Source organism: Schistocerca piceifrons, chromosome 9, assembly GCF_021461385.2.
Source record: "Schistocerca piceifrons isolate TAMUIC-IGC-003096 chromosome 9, iqSchPice1.1, whole genome shotgun sequence".
In the NCBI taxonomy this organism is placed as follows: Eukaryota; Metazoa; Arthropoda; class Insecta; order Orthoptera; family Acrididae; genus Schistocerca; species Schistocerca piceifrons.
The window spans coordinates 169402793-169421012 of NC_060146.1; positions in this window are offsets into that span (position 1 = coordinate 169402793).

Sequence of the window (18220 nt, forward strand, 5' to 3'; positions counted from 1 at the left end):
ACGATAGGGGGAGAGGAGCAAAGCAAACGTAATGCACCACGGGCGCCAAGTTGAGCGTCGTGTTACTCTCGCGTTAAATCTCCCGTCACACAGTAAATGCTCTAGCATGCTTACATTATTCCGAGACACGAGAGGCTTAATCCAGATCAAGCAGTTCAACCAATGACGACGTATTCAAAATGCCAGAACTGTTTTAGAAGTAAGTCAGTGTAACCGCCCTGTTAAATTGTTAGACGCTTAGTCAGCCGGTATTGTAATTTTGGAATGAGAGTTATAATGAATGTCACGTAATAAGTATTTCGCGTGAAGCGTCGTTGTGACACAGGCAAAGGTCAATTGTGGAAACTAAGCCACTGAATATTAAAAGTAATGTTATTAAAGAATACACCCGATTGTCTGCACAAAATAAGGGGGCACCTACATTCGCGAGTGAGTGGTTCAAAATAAGAATTAATACCGTAAAGGAAATGGGTCATAAGTATAGTTACGTTCGTACACACTCAAATTAATGCGATAGAGTGTGTGTGTGTGTGTGTGTGTGTGTGTGTGTGTGTGTGTGTGTGCGTGTGTGTGTGTGTGGTTTGAGGTTTTCGGGCGCTAAACAGCGTGGTCATCAGCGCCCAAACGCATAGAAACAGGAACACATGCAGTGAAGGGACGAAGACGGACAGCGAACAAGGAGAACGGCTAAAAGACACAGACCTGACGCAGTTACAAATCCTCACATACAGAGGCAAAACAAGAGGAGAAGAAACACACTAAAAAAGGAAAGGAAACACAAGGAAAAGAGAACACAAATCGAAGTGAAACAAGTAGGTAATCGTGACTGGCGGACCTCTCACCGATGGCCTGGGTGAGCCAGTCACCCAGCAGCACATTAAAATCCTCTCCCTAAAATCCGAGGCAACAAATTGGACAGGACACAAAACCGTAAGACCTTAACCACAGTCGTTGCGTCGTCTTGCAAAATAGAGGGCAAATCCGGTGGCAAGGAAACCACCGCCCTCTGGTCAGAGAATAAAGGACAGTCAAGTAAAATGTGGCGGACAGTAATCTGGACGCAACAACCACTGCAGATTGGGGGATCCTCCCGCCGGAGTAAAAAACCATGCGTTAAGGGACCGTGCCCGATGCGGAGGCGAGTGAGGAGAACCTCATCCCGCCTGCATGACTGGTAGGACGTACGCCATGGCCGCGTGGTGGCCTTGACCAGACGCAGCTTATTTTCACCGACTGCCAGCCACTCCTCGTCACATTGACGCATAACACGAAAACGCAGGAGGGAGGTAACAGCATGGAGGGGGACGGCACATTCAACAACGTGAGGGAGGGAACATGCATCTTTGGCAGCCACATCCGCCAGTTCGTTTCCCCTAATACTCACGTGCCCCGGCACCCAGCAGAAAGAAACCTCCTTCCCCTGCCGTTGCAGGTGGAGCAGGGCATCATGGATGTTCTGGACGACCGTATCCGCTGGGTACAAGTGTTGCATGGTCTGAAGGGCACTCAGGGAGTCAGAACAGATGAGAAACTTAAGACTGGGAACACATCTCATCTGCTCCAATGCCCGCAAGATCGCAAACAATTCGGCATCAAAGATGGTAAACCCCGCAGGAAGCCGTAACTTGACGACTCGATCAGGGAAAACAACAGCACAACCAACAGAGTCCCCCTGTTTAGAGCCATCCGTAAATACTGGTACATGCTCGGCATGCTGGTTTAAAATATCGTAAAATAAGGAGATAAAAACAAACGCAGGAGTGCAGCTCCTCCGGTACTCTGACAAGTCTAAAAGGACGCTGGCCCTCTGGAGCAACCAGGGAGGCAGGCGAGTAAAACCCTGGAGTTGGGGTGCCACACGTTCCACACCAAGGGACTCAAGCAAATGCTTGGCACGAATCCCAAATGGTTTCGTTGCCCTTGGACGACTGGAAAAGAGACGTTCCATAGGCGGTCGGGCAACAGTAGGGTACGCAGGGGAGGTAGGACAGGCAAGGAATTGACACACCCGTCGCACCATGAGGAGTTTCCGCCGGATGGCGAGCGGCGGTTCCCCTGCCTCAGCACACAAGCTGGGGATGGGACTGGTACGGAAGGCACCAGTGGCTAGCCTGATACCCTCATGGTGTACTGCGTCAAGAATCTTCAGATACGAAGGCCTCGCTGACCCATACACAGTGCATCCATAGTCAAGACGCGACCGGACGAAAGCCCTATAAAACTGCAGCAGACGCGCCCAATCTGGTCCCCAGGACCGATGGCTCAGACACTTCAAAACATTCAGCGCCTTCAGGGCCCGCACCTTGAGGTCTTTAAGGTGCGGCAACCACGACAACTTGGAATCAAAAGTGAGACCCAGGAACCTCACAGTGTCTCTAAAAGGAAGAATGGTGTCCCTCAGACGCAATTCAGGGGAGGTAAAAGCACGTCGAGAACGATTAAAATGAACACACACACATTTGTCTGCAGAAAAGGTAAAACCCGTCTTCGCAGTCCATGCCTCTAATCGCTTTATCGTAAGCTGCAGCTGCCGACTAGCAGTGACAAGACTGGAGGAAGAACAGAAGACAGCAAAATCGTCCACAAACAAGGAGCACTTGGCAGGACTCCGGATAGTGGACATGATGCTGTTAATGGCGATGGCAAAGAGGGTGACACTTAAAACGCGTCCCTGAGGAACACCATTCTCCTGCACGTACAAATCAGATAGCACATTACCAACCCGATATCGAAGGAGGCGGCGGGAAAGAAAGGACCGAATGAAGATGGGGAGATGGCCACGAAAGCCCCACTGATGGAGTTGACTGAGGATAAGGCGGCGCCAAGTAGTGTCATACGCCTTATTAATGTCAAAGAATACACCTAGACAATGCTGGTTACGTAGGAAGGCATGCTGGATGGCCGCCTCAAGCAGGGTCAAGTTGTCTATAGTTGAACGACATCTCCGAAAGCCACACTGAGAGTGGCTAAGGAGCTGCCTGGTCTCGAGCAGCCAAACTAGGCGACGGTTGACCATGCGTTCCAATGTCTTCCCGACACAGCTCGTCAAAGCAATACTCCGATAACTACTGGGATGCATTCGGTCCTTCCCCGGTTTGAGCAGGGGAATCAAAATCGCCTCCCTCCACGAGTCAGGGAACGTGCCGGATGACCATATCATATTAAAACAATTCAGGAGTACTTCCTTGGATGGCAGCAACAAGTGCTGCAGCATGCTGTACAGGATTTGATCATCACCTGGCGCAGTATCATGAGCCACAGACAGCGCCGAATCCAGTTCCCACATTGTGAAGGGGCAGTTGTAGGGTTCAGAATTTGGAGACCGGAAGTCCAAGTGATCCCTCTCGATGGCAGTGCGGTAACGGCAGAAATCTGGATCACAGTTAATAGTGGCAGTAGATTCGGCAAAATACATGGCCAGTGTCTGGGCAATGTCTCTCGGCGCCGTGAGTAGACAACCCTGATGCAGCAATGCCATGACAGGTAGTTGGCTGCGTTTCCCGGAAATCCTCCTGATGGCTTCCCATACTTTTGTAGAACTAGTGGAGCGAGAGATGGAGTTCAGGAACGATTGCCATGACCGTCGTTTGCTCTCTTTAATCACTCGCCACGCCTTGGCCCTTGCCACCCGAAAGGCCGCAAGATTGTCAGCTGAGGGACGGCACTTGAAGCGGCGCAGAGCTGCACAGCGGGCTCGGATGGCTGAGCGGCACTCAGTGGTCCACCAAGGGAAAGGGCGCCTCTTGGGATGACTTGAGGACCGTGGGATCGACAATACAGCAGCATGGGAGATCACGGCTGTAACATGGTCGACCCATTCGTGGACGCTGGCACGGTGTTCCAAAACAGCTAAATCGCTGAAAAGTGTCCAGTCAGCTCTGCAGAGGTGCCACCTGGGCGGCACTGGTAATGCCACAGTCTCATCCAGGAGGCGAATCCAAAGGGGGAAGTGGTCACTAGAATGGAGGTCAGCGGCAACCTCCCATAGAGCAGAATCCGCGAGTGCTGGAGAGCAAAAGGAAAGGTCAATAGCTGACGACGACCCAGAAGCAGTACAGGAATGAGTGGGAGCACCAGAGTTGAGGATGCACAGTTCTTCGGATGCCATGAGGCTTTCCAGAATGCGACCCCTGGGGCAAGTAGTCGTAGAGCCCCATAAGACGTTATGAGCATTGAAGTCCCCCAGAAGGAGAAATGGGCGGGGGAGTTGGATAATAAGGTCTGTGAGAGCCTCAGAGTCTATTGCATCCTGAGGCGGTAAGTAAACGGAACAAATTGTGAGCCTCCGCCCCACAAGAAGGTCAACTGCAACTGCTTGCAAGTCCGTGACGAGAGGGAGCTCAGATGAGTGGTGCATGTCATGGACAAAAACCGCAACATCACCCTTTGCCCTTTCCTCCATCAGATCATCTTTTCGATACACGGTATAGCCCCGTAAAGAAGGAGCATCAGTGGCCCGGAAATGTGTCTCTTGGAGACATAAGCACAAGGGGCGCTCTTGTACAAGGAGTTGTAATTCGGCCACATGCTTCCTGAACCCATTCAGGTTCCACTGTAATATGGGAGCCAGTGATCAGGGTGGCTGAATTTTCACCCTGCCCCTGTGCTTTGGAGGAGAGCCCATACTGGCCGGAGATTTATTCCTGGGGCGAGAAGATCGCCCCCGGTCGACATCAATGTCCATCAGCTCCGATGGCGACCCAAGGGAGATGTCAGATAGTACGATGGCATCGTCATCGGACTGACCCTGACTAGTCTCCTCAGGTGGCAAAACCTTCACCTTCGGCGTCTTCGTCTTGGGGGGCTTAGAATGCAGAACCTTGTCAACAGTTGGAGCTTTACTCGCCTGGGCAGAAGGTGCTATATGGGGAGGGGCAGGAAGTACCCCAATGTCAGCAAGCACGGCCTTGTCCGACGTTGTGGGGAGAGCTGCAGGTTGCAAAACAACCGCAGCAGCACAAGTGCACTGGCAAACGCAGGTATTAGTGTTGATACTAGCAACCTCCGTTTGTGTAGCAACAGTGGCCAACTGTACCGGTTTCTGCAGAGTGGAAGCGAAAGATGTTGTAAACACAGGAGGCTGCATGGCCTTAAAGAGCTTCTTGGCCTCACCATAGGGGATGCGCTTAGATGTTTTGATCTCCTGTATCTTCCGTTCCTCGAGATAGATGGGGCAGACCCGGCTCCAGACAGGGTGACTCCCAGAGCAATTCACGCACTTCACAGGCGATGAACAATCGGCTCCTTCGTGGGCAGGCTGACCACATTTACCACAAGTGGCTATCCCATTGCACCCCAACGTAGTATGCCCAAAGCGCTGACATTTAAAACAGCGCATTGGATTGGGGAAATATGGCCGTACTGGCAAACGTAAGAAACCCGCTTTAACATGCTCTGGGAGTCTCGGGCAATTGAACGTGAGAATAAACGAGTCGGATTTGACTAGGTCCCCATCGACTCGTTTCATAATATGCTGCACGTCGACAATACCTTCGTCAGCCCACTCAGATTTCAACTCGTCCTTGGGGATATCCACCAAGTCCCTACATGTCACAACACCCTTACTATAGTTCAAAGTGGAGTGGAGCTCGGTCTCGATAGCGTACTCTCCGAGACAGGTTGCTTTCCTAAGAGAAGTGACTTGACGGGAACTAGAAGTTTCAACTAACAGAGTCCCATTGCGCAGACGCTTCACAGATTTCAGTGTTCCTGCAATTCCCTCAAGACCTTTGTGGATGTAAAAGGGAGAAACTCTCTCAAAGCTACCTTCCTTCCGTTTGACAGTCAAAAACGCATTCTGGATATCAGCTTGTGCTCTGTTACGACAGTCTGATAAATCTCTAGTAACACCAGGCACTGGAGGACTCCCAGCGCGAAGTCGCTTTTTCGATTGGGTGTGTTTTCCTACCAGTGGCCCACCCAATCGTACGTAGAGGTTGAAGGGTCCATTGTGGTGCCACGAGCAGCTAGGGAACTTAAGGTCCGCTCAGACAGAGCCCCGCGTGCCTAGGTAAGCCTTATACAACTGGGGTGCGGCAGGTGCCCCAGAGGTTGCCCGCTTGCGACTGTTCCACCCCGACAGCCATGCATCTTATAGGCGCGCAGCACACCGTAAGATTGAGGGGTTTTTATAGAGGTTTACCTTCCTCGCAATCCAGGCGGTCAAGCCAAGATTACCATTCCCTGCAGCACACAACATTCCACCGCTGCGCCATGCGGTGGTCGCTGAAGCATGTCCGGGGTTTACTGTGACAGGAGACTGGCGGCGCTGACCAGTCCCCAGCTCAGGACCCCGGGGTCGCCAAGCCCGTACTCAGCAAATGAATGCTGAGCCCCTGGGGGCTAATGCGATAGAGGCACATACGTTCCAAGTACTATCATTCCCCGTGGCCTGGGTAAAAGGAACTGTACTTAAAATGCATTTATTCATTTGAGAAAGAAAATAATCGGACTTCGTAATTAAATAAGAAGAAAGATTGCAGATTCTGAATGTCGCGGCAAATACATTGAAATTGACATTCGCGGCCACGGCGAGAAAGTGATCAACACATGCATGTACCTCTATTGTTGAAGAGCGCCATCGTGCAAACGACGACTTCATCTAAATTCTCCATAAATAATAATAATAATAATGTCGAGCAGTACAGCAAGCATATTATTAAAGATCGCAATACCACAACAGATAAATGCAGACTTTGCAAACAACAAATAGAAACAGTAGATCACATCACAAGCGGATGTACAATACTAGCAAATACAGAATACCCCAGAAGACACGACAATGTAGCAAAAATAATACATCAACAACTCGCCATAAAACATAAACAACACGTTCCCACATACGAGTATGCACCTCAAAATGTACTGGAGAATGATGAATGCAAATTATACTGGAACAGAACCATTATAACAGATAAAACAACACCACATACTCACCAATAAAAAGAAGAAATTAACACAACTAATCGAAATATCCATACCCAATACAACAAATATACAGAAAAAAACAGGAGAAAAAATTGAAAAATACATCCAACTGGCTGAGGAAGTCAAGGACATGTGGCATCAGGTCAAAGTTGACATTATACCAATTATACTATCAACTACAGGAGTCATACCACACAATATCCACCAGTACATCAACGCAATACAGCTACATCCAAACGTATATATACAGCTACAGAAATCTGTAATTATTGATTCATGTTCAATTACCCGAAAGTTCCTAAATGCAATGTAACATATACCGTACAGTTAAGTCACGCTTGATCAAGGTCCGCGTCACTTTCCATTTTTAACCAGACATAACGTCTGAGACAGGAAAGAGAAATAATAATAATCTTTCTGTGGTACAGAAGCTGGGATCCATGGTATCGTAAGTGGGAAAGGTATTCTGTTTCATAAGCAGTTTCATTATTTAGCACAATTTCACTTCAAAGTTACACAGCACGTCTTATCACCGAGACATGAGAACAACGAAAGGTAACTAATACTAAAACTAATAAACAAAGAGCGTAAAACTTCTTTTGCCAGTGAGTGAATCTTTGGTGTAAAAGTCGAATAATTATCTGTACATTTGTCAGTAAGAAAAAATTATTAAGTTCCTTTATATCGGGTACAATCATACCTGTTTTACTAAGGTTTCAAACTCCTCTTGGTGTTCTTCCGTGTATAATAAGGTGAAGAGTTGTTTCTTTAGTAATATTGTGCATGGTTATCGCAGTACACACAGACACATGGTCTTTAAAAGTATGTCTCACATTGTTACAAGAGGTAATACTGCTCAAAATTAGAAAAAAGATAACTAGCTAATCGGCCCGCCCTAGCACCGATAGCTTTTAAGTATCTACTGCCACATGGCTTGGTGGCATACCCTATTTTGTTTACGGGCCACTGCGTAGACGTATCGATAAATTTCAGAGAACAACGCAAAGTACGTGTACATCATCACTTTCATGTAACTTACGACATGTAAGCAGCACACGGAAGGAAAGTTGACAAATGGTTCAAATGGCTCTGAGCACTATAGTACTTAACATCTGAGGTCATCAGTCCCCTAGAACTTAGAACTACTTAAACCTAACTAACGTAAGGACATCACACACATCCATGCCCGAGGCAGGATTCGAACCTGCGACCGTCGCAGTCGCGCGGTTCCGGACTGAGCGCCTAGAACCGCTAGACCACCGCGGCCGGCCTGCGGTTCTAGGCGCTACAGTCTGCAACCGAGCGACCGCTACGATCGCAGGTTCGAATCCTGCCTCGGGCATGGACGTGTATGATGTCCTTAGGTTAGTTAGGTTTAAGTAGTTCTAAGTTCTAGGGGACTGATGACCTGAGAAGTTAAGTCGCATAGTGCTCAGAGCCATGAACCATTTGTATACAGACAACACCAGTTGGCCTATCACACTTCCCTGAGGCACTCCTGATGATACTCGCTGTCGAGAGCAACGTAGTGGATTCCTTTAGTATAAAAGGTCTTCGAGCCAGCCACATATCTGTGAACCTATTCCATATGCTCCTACCGTCGTTAACAGCTTACAATGGGACACCGTGTCAAATGCTTTCCGGACGTCTAGAAACACGTCATCTGCCTGTTAACGTTGATCCATAGTTCGCAGTGTATCATACGAGAAAAGGGACAAGCTGAGTTTCGCACGAGCGATGTTTTCTAAAACCATGCTGATTCATGGACTTAAGGCTGAAGAAAATTTATTACATTCGAACGGAGAATACGTTGAAGGATTCTTCAGCAAACCGAAGCAGCTACATTGGTCTGTAATTTTGCAGGTCCGTTCGTTTGCCATTCTTATACAAAGAAGACACCTGCGCTTTTTTTCTATTCGCTTGGAACCTTGCGCTCAGCGAGACATTAGCTATAATTGCAAGGTAAGGGACTAATGCCGGACAAAGTGCAGGTCTCAAATCACAGCCTGATGATGAGGTGGTTATCTTTTCGTAATTAGTCATATTTGTTACGATACTTCAGTAATTCACTGCCCGTTGTTCGAAGAATTTGTACTGAATGAAGAGCAATTGCTGATCTGAGGGAAGCGCAATGTGGCAATCAGAAACTGTCATACACTCATCAAAAATTTTTTCCTCACCCCAGTTCCCAGAACTCCTGAATTAGAAGTTGACTGTGGATATTGTATCACAGACACAGTCCCTTTGATTGTTTAGAGGTGTCACTAAACCCGCAAAAAGATGTTAACAATCACAAATGAACAGCGCCTATTAGACGGAGGGGATCCGACAGCCGATCAGTTCCAGTCATTCCACCAGGAAGGTGGTACACAGGTCGCGTTGTCTGTAGTTCAACCATGCCTAGACGGTCAATACCGCGGTTCGATTGCATCCGCATTGTTACTTTGTGCCATGAAGGGCTCTCAACGAGGGAAGTGTCCAGGCGTCTCGGAGTGAACCAAAGCGATGTTGTCCGGACATGGAGGAGATACAGAGAGACAGGAACTGTCGATGACATGCCTCGCTCAGGCCGCCTAAGAATACTACTGCAGTGGTTAACCGCTGCCTACGGATTATGGCTCGTAGGAACTGTGACAGCAACACCACTACTATGTTGAATAATGATTTTCGTACAGCCACAGGACGTCTCGTTACTACTCAAATTGTGCGCAGTAGGCTGCATGATGCGCAACTTCACTCCCGACGTCCATGGCGAGATCCATCTTTGTAACCACGACACCATGCAGCGCGGTACAGATGGGCTCAACAACATGCCGATTGGACCGCTCAGAATTGGCATCACGTTCTCTTCACCAATGAGTGTCGCGTACGCCTTCAACCAGACAATCATCGGAGACGTATTTGGAGGCAACCCGTTCAGGCTGAACACCTTAAACACACTGTCCAGCAATTGCAGCAAGGTGGAGGTTCCCTGCTGTCTTGGGGTGGCATTATGTGAGGCCGACGTACGCCGCTGGTGGTCATGGAAGGCGCAGTAACGGCTGTGCGGTACATGAATGCATCCTCCAACAGATAGTGCAACCATATCGTCAGCATATTGGCGAGCCGTTCGTCTTCATGGACGACAATTCGCACCCCCATTGTGCACATCTTGTGAATTACTTCCTTTAGGATAACAACATTGCTCGACTAGAGTGGCCAGCATGTTTTCCAGACATGAACCCTATCAAACATGCCTGTGATAGATTGAAAAGTGTGTTTATGGATGACGTGACCCACCATCCACTCTGAAGGATCCACGCCGAATCAACGTTGAGGAATGGGACAATCTGGACGAACAGTGCCTTGATGAACTTGTGAATAGTATGCCACGAAGAATACAGGCATGCATCAATGCAAGAGGACGTGCTACTGGGTATTAGAGGTACTGGTGTGTACAGTAATCTGGCGCACTGTGGAGGTCTCGCTTTATGGTGGTACAACATGTAATGTGTGGTATTCATGAACAATAAAAAGAGCAGAAATGATGTGTATGTTGATCTCTATTCCAGTTTTCTGTACAGGTTCCGGAACTCTCGAAACCGAGGAGATGCAATACTTTTTTTGATGTGTGTATTTCGCAATTCGTACATTCACATCACTGAGTGAAAAAACGTGATCCAGCCAGGATTTTATCCCACAACCTTTCTGTTTGCAGCCACACACTCCCCTGCTAGACCATCACACCAGATGCCAATCAGGCACTGACCGCTGCGTTGTCGGGGCGCTGCCGCTCTCTTGAGTCATGGCGCCTGTTCGCTAAGTGACAATGGGATTGTTTATACAGCTTGAATTAACCAGATATTTCAGAGAATTTGTATGAAATATTTATAAATTATACACAAAACCTTCCGCGTGAATCAATGGACACTGGTATCTGGAATTAAAGCAAATACGGAAATTTTGAAACTATACGTTTATTTTGCCGCAAGACAGTATAAACAGGTGACAGTAAAGTAAAAACACTGTAAAGAATACAGAACGTAAAGAAATGAAACATCCTTAATGGTAGACAATCATGTTCTTCGTATTTTCAACCTGCCGGATTTGCACACACGTTCTGAGTACAGGTTAATGTCCTCGGTATGGGGTATGACCACTTCTGGCAGGAATATAGGTGTGTAGGTGTGACAACGGCGGAGCATGCTGTCATCAGTCTCATTTTGAGGCAATAACGCCCGTTCTTCCCGCAGAGCTGCTCGCAAGTCTTGGAGAGTGGTTGGTGGATGCTGATGTGATCCATCCCAGACATGCTCTGTGGGGTTCAAATCGGGAGAGCGAGCAGGCCACGCCGTGCTGCAGCATCTTCCGTTTCCAAGGAAACATCAACTACCTGCGCTCTAGGAGGTCGAACGCTTATCAGTACGAAGGCTGGTCCCACAGGTACTTGGAACAACCGCACGTGAGGTCCCAAGATCTCGTCATGAGACCCGTCAGCAGTTAAGCCTTGCCGATTTCACCCATACAATTTCATGGAGAGGTATTCCACTGGTCAACATAACCCCTGCCCACACCGTGAGGGATCCTTCTCGACATCGGTCTGTTACCACAATGCTTGGATCCCGTAATCGTGTTCCACATTCTTTCCAGATGTGAATCCGTGACAACCATTCTCCAGGTCAAATCGGGACTAACAGGCATCATGTTGACGACCCCACTCTAGACGGACCCTTCTGTGAAGACGCGACAGAGGTACACATACAGCAGGTCTCCAACAGTAAAGACCTCTCTACCGAAGCTTTCTGTACACACTGTTCGTCTCGATACAACAAGCCCAGGGGACGCCACGACGTCAGAAGCCAGTTGCAGTGCACTACTAAGCTGGTACTGTGGTGTCCCTACAGCCAGAAACGGTCCTCTCACATTGATCTCACATGTGGTCGGCCCTGTCCAGGTCTTTGGGATACAGTTTCGGTCTCTATAAACTGTGGGCACGTCCGAGAAACAACAATGTGATTTACGTTAAGCCATCCGGCAGCATCAGTTTGCGACTGTCATCCTTCCATTCTTCCTATGGCCATCCACAGCAGAGAGCCTGTAGGCGTCTTCTATGTGCCATACTGCACCGTCTGTGACTGTGGGTGTGGCACTACCGGGTGAACGCTACCCTGTTTGAGAGGTGCGCTGACACCAATGTTGTTGGCGTGGTTGTCCGTTGACCGGAGTGCCATCTTCCGTGCAGAACACAATCGTACGGACAACTGTTGACAGTTTCTATCTATACGAGGGCTATTCGGTGAGTAAGGAACGATAGGTCGCGAAATAGAAACCACAGTGAAATTCAAAGCTGTTTTACTTGCAACAGTTAGATAGACCTTCCAGGTACTTTAGTCACCGATCCGACTTGTTTATCGTAGCGTTGTACCAACTTTCAAATACCCTCATTATACAGTACTGGCCATTGAAATTGCTATACCAAGAAGAAATGCAGATGATAAACGGGTATGCATTGGACAAATATATTATACTAGAACTGACATGTCATTACATTTTCACGCAATTTGGGTGCATAGATCCTGAGAAAACAGTGCCCAGAACAACCATCTCTGGCCGTAATAACGACCTTGATACGCCTGGGCATTGAGTCAAACAAAGCTTGGATGGCGTGTACAGGTACAGCTGCCCATGCAGCTTCAACACGATACCACAGTTCATCAAGAGTATTGACTGGCGTATTGTGACGAGCCAGTTGCTCGGCCACCATTGACCAGACGTTTTCAATTGGTGAGAGATCTGGAGAATGTGCTGGCCAGAGCAGAAGTCGAACATTTTGTGTATCCAGAAAGGCCTGTACAGGACCTGCAACATGCGGTCGTGCATTATTCTACTGAAACGTACGGTTTGGCAGGTATCGAATGAAGGGTAGAGTCACGGGTCGTAACATATCTCAAATGTCACGTCCACTGTTCAAAGCGCCATCAATGCGAACAAGAGGTGACCGAGACGTGTAACCAGTGGCACAGCATACCACCACGCCAGGTGATACGCCAGTATGGCGATGACCAATACACGCTTCCAATGTCCGTTCACCGCGATGTCGCCAAACACGGATGCGACCATCATGATGCTGTAAACAGAACCTGGATTCATCCGAAAAAATTTCGTTTTGCCATTCGTGCACTCAGGTTCGTCGTTGAGTACACCATCGCAGGCGCTCCTGTCTGTGATGCAGCGTCAAGGGTACCCGTTGGTCGTAGCTTGTGTTCCAAAAACGAACAGCATAGAGACAGAAGTGATGACACTTTCTGCAGGACCTGACCATCGTTTTGCAGGACAACGTTCAAGCACGTACAGTGCAAGCTGTTACTGATTTGTTTGACTGATGGGGCTGCTAAGTGCTATATCACCTACTGCACTCCCCTGACTTAAACCCTCGTGAGTTCAGCTCGATTTCTAAACTGAAGGAAACACTTCAGGGTATTCGCTTCAGAACTGCTACAAATTCGTCGGGCAATAGACAATGCCGCTCTAATGTGAACTGGCACTTCTAAGAGTATCCTACGACTTCCACATTGCTGGCAACGGGTTCTACATAATGCTGGTGACTAATCTGAAGGTCAGGAAAACTTTCAAACAGGTATCTATTTTTTACGAGCCGTAAATAAGTAGTTGTCACTATTAAAGTTCCAGGGCAACGGCCTTGCCGCAGTGGATACAGCGGTTCCCGTGAGATCACCGAATTAAGCGCTATCGGGCGTGGTCGGCACTGGATGGGTTACCATCCAGGCCGCCATGCGCTGTTGCCATTTTTCGGGGTGCACTCAGCCTCGTGATGCCAATCGAGGAGCTACTCGACCGAATAGTAGCGGCTTCGGTCGAGAATACCATCATAACGAGCGGGAGAGCGGTGTGCTGACCACACGCCCCTCCTATCCGCATCCTCATCTGAGGACGACACGGCGGTCGGATGGTCCCGGTAGACCACTCGTGGCCTTAAGACGGAGTGCTTATTAAAGTTCCAACCCTCGCATTTGTTGGCCAAAGAACATAAAGCGAGTGAAATTCACAGGGACCTGCGTGGCGTGTATGGGGATGACTGTATGGACCGCAGAAACGTCTCCATGTAGTGTGTATTCATCCAAGAGGGCGGTGTGAAGCTTAATGATTCGCTACTCTCCGGCCTGTCGGTAACAGCTGCAACCCCGTAGAATGTCGGAGCCATTGAGACAGCAATTTTGACGGACCGGCGGGTGCAAGAGCGAACCTTACCGCAGCATTTCAACAAGTCCGGTGTACGGCAGTGTTCATGACACGTTCAAATTTCGCCAAGTTAGTGCTCGCTGAGTGCCTAAGAACGTGACAGACAGCCGAAAGGGCCAGCGAATGATGACAAGCTGGCAGAGGTGCGTGACTTTCTGAAAGGAATCGTCACTGGGCGCACCTCGGATTAGAAGCCGTACGTGAGGAAACTTGTGACAAGCGGTCTGCCGCACTGGGAAGCAGGTAACGAGCGCTGCCCAATCTTGAGGGCTGGCGCCGACTCCACTGAGTCGTGTACGGCGATAGTTACGACCGGTGTTCCGGAGACTGAAACGGTGCCGGATAACTACGTACCCCAACAGAGACGGGAAAGCGGGATCGGAACAGAACGAAAATAAATAGGATTTGCGGAGCTACGCGAGGAAAAACCTGTCGTGTCGAGCGGCGACAACAACTTGACGGCAAATCGTTGGCGCTCGCGAAGTCCCAGAGAGTGACGGCCGCACGTCGCCGCTAACGAGGGGTCCGTCTGGGCGGCCGCAACGAATCGTCGCCATTGGACGCAGTTCCAGGCGGACAGGGGAGCCGGTGCAGCGGAATTTTCCCATAGAGTAAATATCTCTGGAGAGAGCACTGCGTTCTGCGCATGTTGTCAACATTAAACCAGGATAGTCACGTGTTTTCGGGACTTCGCTGTGCCTGTGTGCTTTCCGCAGAGTTTGAAGTTTATAATATCAAGAGTTTTTCTTGTGTTTTCACCGTTTGTTGATAGTGTAATAGCGATGGTGAATTGTTGTTGTTGCTACGGATGCAAAGAAAAATATGTGAAAGGAGGCATAGTAACTTTTCACGGGTACTATATTTAAAAATTTCGAGACGCATTATAATTAAGGCTTGATTCTGTAGACCTATTTTTCTACTATTTTATGACTATACAATAGATATTACGGCTGGTAGAAAATCTTACAAACAATCGCTTCCTCTCGTAAATTTGCTAGTGGAACAGGAAAGGGAATGGTTAGTTGTTTCAGCAAATACTATCCTCCATGCATTTATCAGTGACTTTTCAATTATGTATATAGATTTGAAAGACGGGAGACATATGAATTCAACAGAGTGGGAGTCTGTAATTGTCTTCGTATAATATGCGTGTCCACAATTTTTTGTTTACTATAAAGTTACAGTAGGAGACCATGTTAAGTGTGTCTAGGACACGGAGAATGATTAAGTGTGATTTATATTTTAGTTTCCCGAAGAATGAACAACGAGCAAAGATGTGGCTCCAGAAAATAAGGAGGAGTAATTTTGTCCCCACAAAATATTCCAAATTATGTTCAAAACACTTTGAAGAGGAATGTTTAGACAGAGTCAAATTTGGATGTGTGTGGCTGAAGGTAGTTGCTATAGCAACTATTTTTAATTTTCCACAGCACCTACTACCAATTTCTGCATTCAGCTTAAATACATTTTCTGCACAAATCAAATAAAAAACACAATAGTGTAGCTAATCAAAGTACACATTCATCTGCTTTGGTGTATTTTGCCTTCAATTTATTTTCTTCGCCATTTGATAAAGAAGCGTAAAATATTAGTAAACATGTCCCCAAACTCTCTCATTTGTGTCACTTTCCATTTCCCTTAATGGTGATATTGGTTGACTGTTACATGACCAACTGTATTTGCTTATTCTCCGATCGCCTTTTTCCCCCTTCTTACTCAGTCTACTATTTATTTAATAAACTGGGAGCAAGGACGTAAAATGCGTTAAATAAACACTCCGAAGTGTCACTAGTAAGAAAAATTGTGCTTTAGGTCACAAAAACGAGAAAATAATTACGCAGAAATAGCAGAAAAAAAGGACGAATTAGCAGGGATATAGCCGCTAATGTGTGGCACATTCGGTGTTTTTGGACACTTGCAAAAGTACTAGCGTACTGTCAAGTCGTTTTGCAAAACTGTCACAGCAAAAATGTACGTCAGGCTCTGTAATACTATAAAGTGCTGTATCATACCGAAAACTACAAAGAATCGGGTGCATCCGAACTGTGACCCCTATCGCAAAGCGGGTTCCCGGGTTCGATTCCCGGCGGGGTCAGGGATTTTCTCTGCCTCGTGGTGACTGGGTGTTGTGTGATGTCCTTAGGTTAGTTAGGTTTAAGTAGTTCTAAGTTCTAGGGGACTGATGACCCTAGATGTTAAGTCCCATAGTGCTCAGAGCCATTTGAACATTTTGAATCCTATCGCAAAGAAGCAGAACGCAATATCACTTGCCCTTAAAAGTTACGTAGCTGGTTCATTCCCAGCATCAAATGGATACGGTTAAATGTCTGCGCAACATACATAAATAATCCACGACACGTACGAAAAGAATCCGTCTGTACTAGGGGACTGCTACGGTCGCAGGTTCGAATCCTGCCTCGGGCATGGATGTGTGTGATGTCCTTAGGTTAGTTAGGTTTAAGTAGTTCTAAGTTCTAGGGTACTGATGACCACATATGTTAAGTCCCATAGTGCTCAGAGCCATTTTGTACTAGGGGTGTAGTGAAATTCGAAATATACAGTGCGCTATACGGACAAACACACGACGTACCGAGAACACGTAACCAGGTCGGCAATGTATGTTGACAACACAAAATTTGTTCTGCGCATGTGAATGCTCACTCCAGAGACATTTAGTCTATGAATTTTCCACGCGATTCGTGTCACAGAACTCTACGGCAGCGGGCCTCGCACCATAGATCAACCCCCCCCCCCCCCTTTCCGGCTGCCCCCCCACCCCCACCCGCGGCCTATACGCGTATTTACTGAGGCGTGAAATACGGACGTGTTTAAACACGAACTGTTTACGTCGCAGTTCGGGAAATCTCACGTTCTGTTCGATCATTCGCCCTGTCGGCGATCTACACCCGGGCCGGTGAAACATGTCACTTGACAGCTCGCGTGGTGTTGGCTACACTGCGATTGCGAGGTTGCAATAGCTGCCACTGCACACGCCCACAACTCCGAAGTACTTTTTTTAAAGCTAAGCTACAAATTTTATACGTAATTGCAACAAAGTACGTTACTCTAACAATGGAGAGAACGACGACGGTGACTAAGCGTTTGCTAGTAGATGAAACCGGGAAATAAAAACACTCGAAGTTTATGACAATAACTACGAAAGTCGTTCCAAATCGTTACAGTAATAGCTCCATGTAAAACGTCGTATAATAATGTAAATTTAAGCACACCAAATAACACGCTATCCACACTCATAGAAAGAAATAATGCGAAACATGCATAGCGTACCCAACTGCAGAGAGAAAAAGAAATAATCCTGTATACATTTACACTCACCAATTTGCGATGTCAATGGCGCAATTCCATCCAGTTCTCTTTCACTATCATCGGAATCGGCGCTAAAACCGTTGTCTTCGTCATCATTGTTAAGAGAAATCATTAAGTGTTCCTTTCCATTTATAATACCATGTATAGTCTGTACTTCTCTTATCAGTTTAGCAACATGGTCTACTTTTTCCCTCCATGAGGTAGCGTCTACACTAGTAAGACCTTCACAAAGCAGTCTTTCCACTTCTGTTATAGTAAAAGTCTTGTTGTTGCTTCTAATGTACGCCTTGACTTAATTCCAAACCAATTCAATTGGATTAAAATGGCAGTGATAAGGCGGTAGCCTAATTACCAAGTGACCCTGTTCGCTTGCAATTTCATCTACAACGAATTTAGGCGCCACAGGCTTATTTTGTTTCACGAGTGAGTATAACAGCAGCTTTGTCATACTCATGTCCGCAGCAATGTCTCTCGCCTGCAACCACTGCACCATAGTTTATTTACGGTCACTAGTGGTGGGAGTTTTATCTAATATCACGGAATAGTACGGTGCATTGTCCATCACAAACACTGACGGAAAACTAAACTGGAGCAACAAATTTTGAAACCACTGTAGAAACCATGGGTGGTCCATATCCTCATGATAGTCACCAGTTTTTTTCGATCGAAAAACTAGAAGTCCTTCAGGCGCAAAGCCGTTTGAAGATCCTGCATGGGCCCCATTTAA